This window comes from Electrona antarctica (assembly GCF_951216825.1).
Source record: "Electrona antarctica genome assembly, chromosome: 23".
Lineage (NCBI taxonomy): Eukaryota > Metazoa > Chordata > Actinopteri > Myctophiformes > Myctophidae > Electrona > Electrona antarctica.
This window is the reverse complement of record NC_136804.1, coordinates 2784271-2797086: the sequence shown is the minus strand read 5'-3', so window position 1 is coordinate 2797086 and position 12816 is coordinate 2784271.

Below are 12816 nucleotides of genomic sequence, written 5' to 3'. Positions count from 1 at the left end.
TAGGGGAACCGAGACAACATAAAGTGTGGAAAACCGACCTTCCCAGCTCCCAAGAAAACCGCCGTCCAAACAGTTTACTTTTCGATGTTTTCTTTTTATTTGTTCTCTCAGGCAACGGGTACAAAATCTCCAAGAGCGGAGGACTGAACATCAAAACAAAACTAGAAAGAAAAGGGAATGCTTGCCTCAATGAATTCAAAACCAAAATACAATTGCTAACCTCCCTGTCAGAAAACAATATATAAACAGAAAACAAAAGATCAGCCTAGAGGAGAAGAACTTGGCAGGAGGCCGTGTTCAAGTCGGACTGTTATCTGTTAGCTTACATACTGGATCAAGTGCGGCAATGGTATATTTGACTACATATCTGTTCAGAGCTTCACATGCACAAATGGCTACTGCTAACAACGGAGCGGACGGGTTGGGAGTCAGGAAGGCACGGGTTCGCTGTCACCGGCTCTCTGACAGCCTTTTAAACTTGGCGTCGTCCTCTGTGCACCAATCCGGCGAGGCTGCGTCTGTTCCTGGAACTCCCCCTGTTACAATCACCCACTCACACCACGACACACACGCACGCGAGCCTGCACACACAGGCGCGCGCGCGCACACACGCAGACTACACATATATACACAGGAGAAACACTGCCCGACTTCCCCTGCATAACCTTTAATATCATCACAGTGTCTTTGGCTTTGGACTGCGGGGTCTGGGGGGGAAGGCCTCAGGCTTTTGTCTCCAGGGAGGTGGCATCGTCACTGGAAACTCACCGTGGTCCATGTGCGCTCAAAAGAAAAAGAATAGAAAAAGAACACAAAAACAATCTGATTAGCATTAATCTCTTAACTCATAACTCATAAATCTTCACCCATTCAAACAAGCACAATCAAACATACGCCAAAGAGAGACAGACAGGCAGCGACTCAGTCCGAGTCTGTGGCATAGGGAGGGGTTACCGAAAACACACTCACTCTCACATTCACTCACACATAATAGGTTGGGACATAACCACTGTGATTGATTGTTTAGTCCTTGAATTACATGGCTGAAACATACTAAACAGGTGTACTCTCGAGCCTCGATGTCCAATATCCTGGTAATAGTGTGTGGTAGTCCATACTTTTGTACAGTATGTATTTCCCACTCTTAAAATGTCATGCACAGATAGCCACTAGTCATTGCCTTAATTGTGCAGCTGTTATTGTTGTTGTATAATGTGTCATCTCACACAATACAACTGGACACCAGAATAGTGGATGCACTACGAATGTTCATGGACAAGAACTAAATATATGGGCATCCTATTTTTAACGTCCTGCCCTGTGTATGCAATATTGCAATTATGGTACAACGAGTGTTGATGAGTGTATACTGTATGCATGTACGTGTAGGTGTATATTATACTGTGTCTAGGACAGTGTGTGAGAACGTTTATATTGTGTTTGACTAAAAGCTGACTCAGGAACAAACAGTTTATTTGAGAGGATCCAAATATGCTCTACTAATGTTATGTCAAGAAACATTCAAGCCTCACTTAAACCACAAATTAAATTAGAAGGGTGTTGAATGATTCGGAAACCCAAGGTTCAAATGAGTACCAATTATGTAAACCCAAAAGATTGGACCCCCCCCCCCCCCCCCCCCCTAGACAATGTCTTATAGGTAGGTAGGTACTATGCAAGTAGAGTTCAATTTAAGATAAGTGTAGAACAAATCCCAAATCAATATGCAAGGCCTTCAAATTAACTACTAAGACGTTGAAAACGGCCATACAATATATCACACATCCACTGTTATGGTCAAAACTGCTTACAGACCTACAGATAGTATAATCAACAAGCTGTAATGAGGGAATATCACTGTGAAGTGATATCCAACCAATACATTGACATGTAGACAACCTTAATGTTTTTATTCAAACTCTAACCATTGTATGCCTATTGGAAATTGTATTTGATGGAAATGCATGCAATTCATTATCTATCTTAAATAATTACAGTTAATTAGGTTGGCCACTAAAAATGAAAAATTGACAATGAGAGAGAGAGAGAGAGAGAGAGAGAGAGAGAGAGAGAGAGAGAGAGAGAGAGAGAGAGAGAGAGAGAGAGAGAGAGAGAGAGAGAGAGAGGGAGAGGGAGAGGGAGAGAGAGAGAGCGCAACGGGTAAGGAAGGGTGGGGGCGATTGGGCTACAAGGGGCAGAAAGAAGTAGGGCGAGTGCAAGCACTCTTGGAGTACACATACATTTTTCAAATAGTTCTCATTTTGAGAAAGTAAACTCAATTAGATATCTTGGAGTTTGGCTCGACCCAGAGCTTATACCTTCAAATCACATATATATATAAACTATATAGAGCACATATAGAGCTTACTCTATTGTTGTATTAATTGCTTTACATTTGTTGTTAGAGCAAGAATCATCTCTTAAGTGTTACTTCCTATTAGAGAGTATGCAGATGTCATGAATCAGAACACCACAAACAGTCATATCAAGCCTCTTAGGGCAGTATTATGCGTGTCTTAACACTTTGATTGCTACAAGATCTCAACAGGCCTATTTGGATGTTGCTACCGTTTAACATTGCACAAAGGCCTTGTTCAGGGGCCCACAGCAAAATGTTCTCTTATAGCGAGAATCACACGCATACATCAAAAGAAAGCTGAACTTGTCCACTTCAATTTAAAAAATACATTTTGATTTTACCATGTTCCATTCTGGAGATATTGACCTTTTTGCAACACCTGCATTTGCCTGGAAGTGGTTATCTTGAACAGCGAGCAGAGTTATGGATGGTTTAAAGTCAGAGACATTGACAGGCAGATATAAAATTGAACCCAATAAATATCCTATACATCCTATACACCGAATGAAAGCCCTGAATGTGTACTTTTACGAGGAAAAGAGTAAACATTGATCCCATGTACAGTTAGACAGTAATTGGTTATTGAATGCAGCTTGTCCCCACCAGATAACTTCAGAGAAGACATGGACGTGAACTCCTCAATATTCACAAAATAAGGCCTATAGCGACATATAAATACTATATACCGTATGAAACAGAAGACTCTCTGCTTTCATAAGAAAAAAACTTCTACTGTAGTAATAATAAAAATCACACCCATGTGAAGTGAGTGGTGCAACTCTGTCCCATATTCTGTTCTCTGCTTATTCAATACAGCTCGCTATATACGGACTGAGGCAGAAAGTCATGTAAACCTTTTATTTACAGTTTGGTCTGTAAACTTCTACTGTAATAATAAAAATCACACCCCTGTGAAGTGAGCGTTGCAACTGTTCTGTACTTATTCACTACAGCTCGCTATATACGGACTGAGACAGAAAGTCATGTAAACCTTTTATTTACGGTTTGGTCTGTAAACTTCTACTGTAATAATAAAAATCACACCCCTGTGAAGTGAGCTGTTGCATCCAACTGTTCTCTACAGTTGGGTGCAACTGTAGAGAACAGTTGCACCGCTCACTTCACAGGGGTGTGATTTTTATTATTACAGTAGAAGTTTACAGACCAAACCGTAAATAAAAGGTTTACATGACTTTCTGTCTCAGTCCGTATATAGCGAGCTGTAGTGAATAAGTACAGAACAGTTGCAACGCTCACTTCACAGGGGTGTGATTTTTAGTATTACAGTAGAAGTTTACAGACCAAACTGTAAATAAAAGGTTTACATGACTTTCTGCCTCAGTCCGTATATAGCGAGCTGTATTGAATAAGCAGAGAACAGAATATGGGACAGAGTTGCACCACTCACTTCACATGGGTGTGATTTTTATTATTACTACAGTAGAAGTTTTTTTCTTATGAAAGCAGAGAGTCTTCTGTTTCATACGGTATATAGTATTTATATGTCGCTATAGGCCTTATTTTGTGAATATTGAGTTCGGGTCCATGTCTTCTCTGCAGTTATATCTGGTGGGCGCAATGTGCAATGTAACCAATTTATGACAAACTGTACATGGGATCAATGTTTACTCTTTTCCTCGTAAAAGTACACATTCAGGGCTTTCATTCGGTGTATAGGATGTATAGCATATTTATTGTGTTTATTGTTATATCTGCCTGTCAATGTTGACTATAAACCTTCATAACTCTGCTTTCTTTAGATGATGATTGCCTCATTGTCTTGATCGCAAAACATTGGGGGGGGGGGGGGGGGGGGTTCATGGGCACATTGGGCAGCAAAGGTCTTGATCCGTACGGCTATAAAAAGTCCCATTCCACCGTTCGGTTCAGAACTATAGTATAACGGTGAGACGCGTTGTCATCATCAGCTGAAGGAACATGCCTGGGCATGCAGGTTGGGGGCGATGGAGAAAAAAAAAGCTTCGGATCACAACACCACGGTTTAGGACGCGGAAAAGTTCGTTATACATTACACCCGGGTCGATTACGTCCCCGATGCGTTCATTGCGGTCTTATCACTACAATTAGAATGAATAAAAAAGCGTTACAATCACACGTCCGAGTGATCTCCGATTATGACGGCTCTGCATGGCGATACGTGATCCACCAACGGTAGACTGTCTGTTGTCGTGGCGGCCCCTCGATACTGTAGTTAGTTCGTAGTATTGTAGGCTCGGGGATCGTTTGGTCGCTACAGTATGAAGAAGGAAACATGCATCTGTCCATGCAATGCAATGCCGATCGGATCCGGTGCATATGTGTTTAGGAATAGGCAGCGTTCCGTTCATGTTTTTTTCCGAGAGCCATCTCGCAAGATCCTCCTTCTGGAGAAACAGGAGGGGAGGGGGGAATCGAGTATTATGTGTTGTGTGAAAGCCAATAGGTGGAGGAAAGCCTGGTGAGGCGAGGTTAGGTGAAATTTGATTATTTTCACACACCGGCTAGATCGGCATGGGCGCATCCATTTTACATTGGCTTCTACACGTAAAGCGGCCCGACCTCCTGTTTTCAGGAGGGGAGGGTTTTTTTTTTTTTTTCTGATCACGTGAGCGGGACTAAGCAGCAATGATAGGGTGATGGTTCTTCATTGTCCGGGTGGGTAAAAAGATGAATGAAAGTATGCTATAAAAAAGTGATTGAAACGTATTGATACGTGATTTGCACCCGACGTTTGATTAATTGATAACGTATTGATACGCGATTCGCGTCGGCTGTGTTAAGTACCAGGTCTTATTACTTAAGACCTGGAGGCGTGATCAATGCCATGTGGCTATTCTGAGTGGCCAAACAGCATTGACCACGCCTCCAGGTCTTAAGTTAAGTAATAAGACCTGGTACTTAAGACACGCATAATACTGCCCTTAATAATGTCTTATACCTTTGTCTTAAGATGTCCATATGGAACTCGCACCGCCTCATGTACAACTCACTTAATTGGTTGCAGCCTAAATCAAGACAGCGATTACATTGGTTTCTCTTCATTTGTGAATGTATTTATTTTAGGTGCCCTTCTTACTTAAAGTATAGTATGTGGCCCAGTATACCTCGTCATATCCACTTAGACCCGATCTACAATATCCTTGTACAATATCTAAATCCTAAAAATCTATAATGTGGTCGGACGGAGGTTCTCTTTCTGCTACAAAACCCCATCCAATTACTATTATCTGTATCTGTGTACAGTATGTTTCTGTGTATCTGGTTCTATGTTCTATGCGTTCCCCTTGAAATATCCGAATCTGAAAAATCTGAATTATCTGCATTCAGTCGGTCACGCAACCATTTTGCCCGGCCCCAAAATTGAATGGGAAATGGGAATAGGAAAAACTATTTACCCCCTATCCTACATTAAGGCCTTGACGTTAATTTAATCAAAGAGGGGAGAACCCTTGTTGGAGTTGAGTTGAGCTAGGACACAAAGTATTGTGCAGGCCCTCAGAGATGACCCAACAAAACTTAAAATATACTATACAATAATCAATCAAGTGCAATTCGCAGTGTATGGCACCGAGAAACCTAAACAAGGAATTGCATTGAGCACACATCTGCAGTAGTGCACTAAACGCAATGAACTCAATAAGGTATTTTCAATGTGTCAAATTACAGCATATAGAGCTAATTATCCACAATGTCATTAATCAACCAAATGGCCAATGTTATCACCAATCAATTATTACCTATCATCAACACCTGACAGTTCAATACCAAACCATCCATTGTGTAGAGTGTGTAGACTTAATTTATGAAGTTTATCCTCGCCATTTCGAATCCTAATTTGCTCCCTCTCCCTCACTCAGCCGGCTATGGGCTCTCATCAGTGTTGTGTGTAAGTCCTGCAGTCCCATCTCCCGAAGGGACATCAAATTAAAGTGTGTAGACTTAATTTATGAAGTTTATCCTCGCCATTTCGAATCCTAATTTGCTCCCTCTCCCTCACTCAGCCGGCTATGGGCTCTCATCAGTGTTGTGTGTAAGTCCTGCAGTCCCATCTCCCGAAGGGACATCAAATTAATGTACCCTAGTTTCTAAGGTAGACTATTCTAGTAAAAAAAATACTTTTCTTCATATCCCCCGCAAATCGGTGCCCAAATCGGTCTCATTATCTCCCCCTTTAAAACATGAACATGTTTTACAGTAATCGACCTAATCTTCAACCTAAATAAATATCTCCAAAATAGCATCTCCAACAATGGGTCAGAGACATCCTGCCATCCCATCGCCCAGAAGGAACATGGCTGCGGCTGAATGTAATCGGGCAATAACTATACTCGCGTAAAAGCATCCACTGCACGAAGACAGCGGAACCAATGTGAGCCGGTGTGTGGGCCCCTTTGCCCCTCCACACAGACAGGAATGACAATTGGGAGTATTGAGTAAAATTAACAGTCAGTATACTCGAGTAAATATACTCTCCCTCCAAAATAAACAAGCCGCTGGTGTGTGTGTGGACTGTAGCGTGCACCCCTCCCTCCCACCCGCATGACACAGGCAGGGGAGAGCAGCACAGAAAGAGAGCAAACTTCCATCCACTATTTATACGATAATCCTCAACAATATTAGCATCAGGCGTGCTATTACTAACTCTATATCACACCTTGCATCCGTCTAACCGTCACTATGTTAGACAATTAGTTCACTCGTTGTTCAACCAATACACCACCATCCTCCTCACAGACAGACTAGCATTCACTTTCTTCATGTCCCTAAAACAAACCTATCGTTGGTTTTGTCACAGAGGGGCTATGACAATAAAGTGATTTGGCATCCACTTTCTTCATGTTCCCAAAACAAACGTTTATCATTTGTTTTGTCACAGAACATAGTGGGCAGTATTATGTGTGTCTTAAGTAACAGGTCTTATGACTTAACTTAAGATCTGGAGGCGTGGTCAATGCCATTTGGCCACTCAGAATAGCCAAATGGCATTGACCACGCCTCCAGGTCTTAAGTTAAGTCATAAGACCTGTTACTTAAGACACACATAATACTGCCCACTAGTATCTCAAGGGACTAAGGGAGGATATGCTTTTTCACTGTTTACAGGTGGTTATTGTGACATTTACGTGCATTGCGCGGAGTCTGAAGTCTTACAGTTTACAGTTTACAGTTTAGGCATTTAGCAGACGCTCTTAATCCAGAGCGACTTACAATAAGCAAGAACAAAAGCATGGGAATACATCACATATGTAAAAATGCATTTATCGCGAAACATGCGTAAGCTAAGAACGTGACTAGAACATATCTATATAATGACACTATACATATAAACTATAACTAGAACATATCTATATAATGACACTATACATATAAACTACACATATATGCTATACTATGCTGTACATATATACTATGAAGTGCTATGACTACATACAATGCACTTATTGTGCTGTCTACATGACATGCTATAAGTCTGTTTCAAATGCTATATAAGTCTAAGAAGTGCTGTCTAAGGGGGGTAGGGTAAGTGCTATGGGCCATGATGGAGTCTGAAAAGGTGGGTTTTCAGACTACGGCGGAAGATCGGGAGTGATGCTGCAGTTCTGATTGCAATGGGAAGTGCATTCCACAGTTTTGGGGCCAGAAGGGAGAAGAGTTTGGGACGTGTGGAGCGTTGTCCCGGCGTTTTTAGTGAGGGTACTTCCAGCTTCCCTGCGTTGGCTGATCTGAGTGCGCGGGAGGGTTTGTAGGGTTCAATCATGCTGGCAAGATATGGGGGAGCCATACCTTTGGTTGCTTTAAATGCCAACATCAGAGTTTTGTATTCTGTGCGGGCAGCGACCGGGAGCCAGTGCAGGGAGCGGAGCAGGGGGGAGACATGTGAGAATTTTGGCTGGTTGAAGACCAAGCGAGCTGCGGCGACCAGCCCAGTCCAACCGTCTCTCCCACAGGACACATCCATGGTTCTTATTTGCAGCCTCCCCTTCAGTGGCCCTCCCCAGTCTACCACTGCAATGTGTATGAATGTGCCACAATTTTTGTATTTTTTCCAGTTTTTCATGTGTCTATGGAGTGACAGTACTTCATTAGACACCCTGGAGTCGTTTTTATGTGCAATGGTGTATTAACTTTGTATTGAAGGCTGAACCCTTGACAGTCAAACGGGCCAATGAAATAAACAGTAATATAGTGACATCACACTATCAGCCCCTCCCCTAACCCCTCCCCCTTTATCATATAACTACAGCTGTGGGTGCGGCTTCAGTTCAGGTGGATCACCACCCATCACCACCCACCAGGCAAACCAGGCATACTTAATGAACTGGTGGACGTGACCACATAAAAACAACATTTTAACAAATACTGTACACTTTTTTGAAAAAATTATACCTCCCTATATAACAATAAGACCTGATGAGGTACATTTATTGTAGAATTGAATAAATGGAGGAATAGGAATGGGGAAAGGGAAGGGGGGGTAACGGGGTCGGGGTGTTACAGTAGAGAAGGATCGGAGGAAAAGGGGGCGGTTCCTTCCTTTGTCTGTCACTTTATACTGGGGCAATACATTGCTGTAAATGTATGTGCACGTACCATTAATGTGTGTATGGACCCCACTGGTGTGTGCGTTGAAACATGCTGAGAGTGTGTGGGTGCCGTGCGTGTGCGTGCATGTGACCCTATGAGTCTGTGCTGTACTGTATGGCCTGTGTGTGTGTGTGTGTGTGTGTGTGTGTGTGTGTGTGTGTGTGTGTGTGTGTGTGTGTGTGTGTGTGTGTGTGTGTGTGTGTGTGTGTGTGTGTGTGTGTGCGTGTGCGTGATGGCCTGCATGGTTCCCTGAAATATGCTACAGTTCTAACTACTTAAACCCTTCGTTGACTGGGGGTCCCACATGGCTCTACGCTATAGGTGCGCTTCCGAAGTCTCTCTGCAGAAAATAGCCAATCTACAAACGTGACGCGTTGTGAGCTTGTAGATTTGCCATTTTTTGGCAATTGTTCTCGTCAGAATAGGGACGCTAGTGTTCATGTGGTCCTTACAGTCCTTACAGTACCTAGCACCAGGCACGCGGCCAATCAGAGCAAAGGCTGCAATTAATTAAAAAGGCTCAACCAATGATTGCTCAGCGGAAAACCCTGAGCACAAACCTACGTTCAACCGAGTCAGACACAAAGTTGCAAAAGCAAATGATGAATCTACCGTGGAACTTTATTTTAATGTTTTTATTTGATATCATCTATTGGCTGGCATTTAGCCGACTATATCAATCCAGTAAACGCTTAGCCAATGCTTCCTCAGATGAACCCGGCAGCACAGACCAACATGGTGCCAACTCCAAAACAAAACATAATTAATTGAACAGACAACAAAGGGATCCCTTTATCCTATTGAAACTTACTATGTCGGAGCTGTTGTAAACACACACATACACACAATGCATGCACGCATGCACACACACCCACACACACCCACACCCACACACACACACGCACACGCACATGCACGCACGCACACGCACGCACGCACGCACGCACGCACGCGCGCACGCACGCACGCACGCACGCACGCACGCACTCGGACGCACGCACACACACACACAGGGGCGGCCTTAGGAATCTGGAGCCCCGTTTCATGACCAAATGAGGCCCCCATCTATACCTATGACATAATTATTCTGTTGATACAGGCGTATTGACACATAGTTTTGACTGTTCAATATCGCTCGCAGCCATTACTCTTGACAATTACGCAGCAACAGCACCACCTCTCCTCATCCTGTCGTCCCTTCACAATAAAGTGTCTCCCATTTACCTCCCAATGCTGCACATTTTACCCAGGTTATTAAAAGGAAATGGGTATAGCTTTAACATCGTTGGGAGAGAGCAAGGCAGCGAGTGAGTGAGAGTGAGAGGGCCAAGGGTGGTGGGGGGTTGAATGACGTCCGGCGGTCAGTCGTACACACACACACACACACACACACACACACACACACACACACACACACACACACACACACACACACACACACACACACGGCGGTCAGTCGTAGCTCAGAGGCCCCCCTGAGGGTGGAGGCCTGTTTCAATTGAAACTGGTGAAACATATAGCAAAGGCCTCCTATGCACACACACACACACACACACACACACACACACACACACACACACACACACACACACACACTGATTTTTTGAGGTGTGATGCTCTATTCATTCAAATTAAACCTGCATGGCGTCCCCCCCCCCCCCCCCCCCCCCCCTCTCCATTTTTGTATTGCTTTGTTTAAATAGGAAAGGCTGCAGGGCCAGACAACATTCCAGCAGAAGCACTGGAAGCTGATGTTGAAACCATGCGTTGAAATGCTCTACCCTCTCTTTCGAGACAACTGGGAGAGAGAGGAAATACCGACCGTGTGGAAGGAGGGCCACCTCATCAAGCTCCCAAAGAAAGGTGAGCTAGCTTCAAGTTCCAATTACAGGGGAATTACATTGTTGCCTATACCAGGGAAGACCTTCAACAGAGTGCTCTTAAATAGGCTGAAAGATGCAGTTGACCCACACCTCCGAGACCATCAAGCTGGATTCCGAAAGAACAGATCTTGCACGGACCAGATTGCAACGTTGCGGATCATTCTGGAACAGTCACTGGAGAGGAACTCTCCTCTTTATGTCAATTTTATTGACTATGAAAAGGCGTTTGACAGTGTGGATAGGGAGACAATCTGGAAACTACTGAGGCACTATGGGGTTCCTAGAAAAGATAACCAACATCATCAGGAACTCTTATGATGGGATGACCTGCAGAGTGATACATGGGCAGCAGCTCACAAATGCCTTCCAGGTGAAGACAGGAGTGAGGCAGGGCTGCCTTTTGTCACCTTTTCTGTTCCTGTTGGCCATCGATTGGGTCATGAAGACATCCACAGCACAGAAAATAAATGGCATACAGTGGACACCATGGACACAGTTAGACCATCTTGACTTTGCTGATGACCTTGCTCTCCCACACCCAACATCAAATGCAGGAGAAGACAAAACGTAGTCTCTCAGCCATCTCATCACGCCTTGGCCTCACCATCCACAGAGGAAAGAGCAAGGTCCTTAAAATAAACACCGACAACGTTACTCCCATCACATTAGAGGGCGAAGCACTAGAGGAGGTGGAGAGCTTTTCCTATCTAGGCAGTATTGTGGACAAACTGGGCGGGACAGACGCTGACGTGAAAGTTAGGATGGGAAAGGCAAGAGCAGCTTTCCACCAGCTGAAGAATGTCTGGGGATCCTCAGATCTTCCCATAAAAACAAAGATTTTCAGGATCTTTAACTCCATGGTAAAGCCAAGTTCTGCTGTATGGAGCAGAAACTTGGAGAACAACTGTTAACACCATGAAGAAAATCCAGACTTTCATAAACACCTGCCTGAGAAGAATCCTCCGAATCCACTGGCCTATAACACAATCAGCAACCTGGAACTGTGGCAGCGAACAGGTCAACACCCTGACCCCTTTTCCACCAGTTGGTTCCCAATGGGAACTGGTTCAGTTCTTTTTGGTTTTTAGTCAGAGCTCCAAAATTGGTGGGAAAACTATACCCTATATTCAATTGTTTATAGGATCAATACAAGTAAATTAATACTTGATAACCCTTCCACAGTAGTAGCTTTTTCATATTTTCGATTATTTTGCATATTTTCCTACATAATGCATTTGCATATTTAAAAATGTAAAATTTGTAATATAATAAATCATTGTCTTCGTGTAAGTACTCAATTGGGGAAGTTTAATGGTGATAACAATCTAATATAGGTATGGTTTTGCCCACTCAATTCATAATTAAAGTTTCAATTTTGGAGCTCTGGCTCATGGACTAAAAACCAAAAAGAACTGAACCGGTTCCCATTGGGAACCAACCGGTGGAAAAGGGGCCCCTGTGGAAGAAGAAATACTACAACGACGCTGGCGATGGATTGGCCACACCCTTCGGAAGCCTGCCTCTAGTATCACAAGATATGCCCTGTTCTGGAACCCACAAGGGATAAGGAAAAGGGGCAGACCAAGAAACACCTGGCAGCGTGACCTAGATGCAGATGTGAAGAGATCTGGCCATACATGGGGACAGCTGGAGAAAATGGCCCAGGACCGGGATGCCTGGAGAGCTCTTGTTCGTGGCCCATGCCCAAGGTTGGGCGATAGGCGTAAGTAAAGTAAGTAAGTAAGTTACATATAGAGCCGGGTTAAGTTCAGTTCAGTTCAGTTCAGTTCAGTTCAGTTCAGTTCAGTTCAGTTCAGTTCAGTTCAGTTCAGTTCAGTTCAGTTCAGTTCAGTTCCGTTTTATTTTCGGAATGGTGGACATACAGTTCATACAAAAAACATATTTCCATTTCTTTTCTTTTTCTTTTTTTCTTTTTTTTCCTACTTCTTTTGAGTGTCTGTTGCTTATGTCCTCATGTCCAATATCCGA